Here is a 209-nt window from a genome sequence, read left to right on the forward strand (position 1 = left end):
GGAAGGTCATGAGAAAGAAATCCTGCCTATAGAAATTCACAGCAGCGTTTGCTCTGATTTGCAACAAAGGCAATGCCAAGAAAAGGAATATTTCTCCTTGTGTCCGATTCTGAGGGTATGGCCTGTTTGCAAACCTTCCTGATTCACAGACACAACGTAATTGTGCTTTCTCTCTTACTTGCTTTCCCTCTCTTTGGCTGCAGGAATAT

The sequence above is a fragment of the Penaeus monodon genome, chromosome 29, assembly GCF_015228065.2.
Source record: "Penaeus monodon isolate SGIC_2016 chromosome 29, NSTDA_Pmon_1, whole genome shotgun sequence".
NCBI classification, from domain to species: Eukaryota; Metazoa; Arthropoda; class Malacostraca; order Decapoda; family Penaeidae; genus Penaeus; species Penaeus monodon.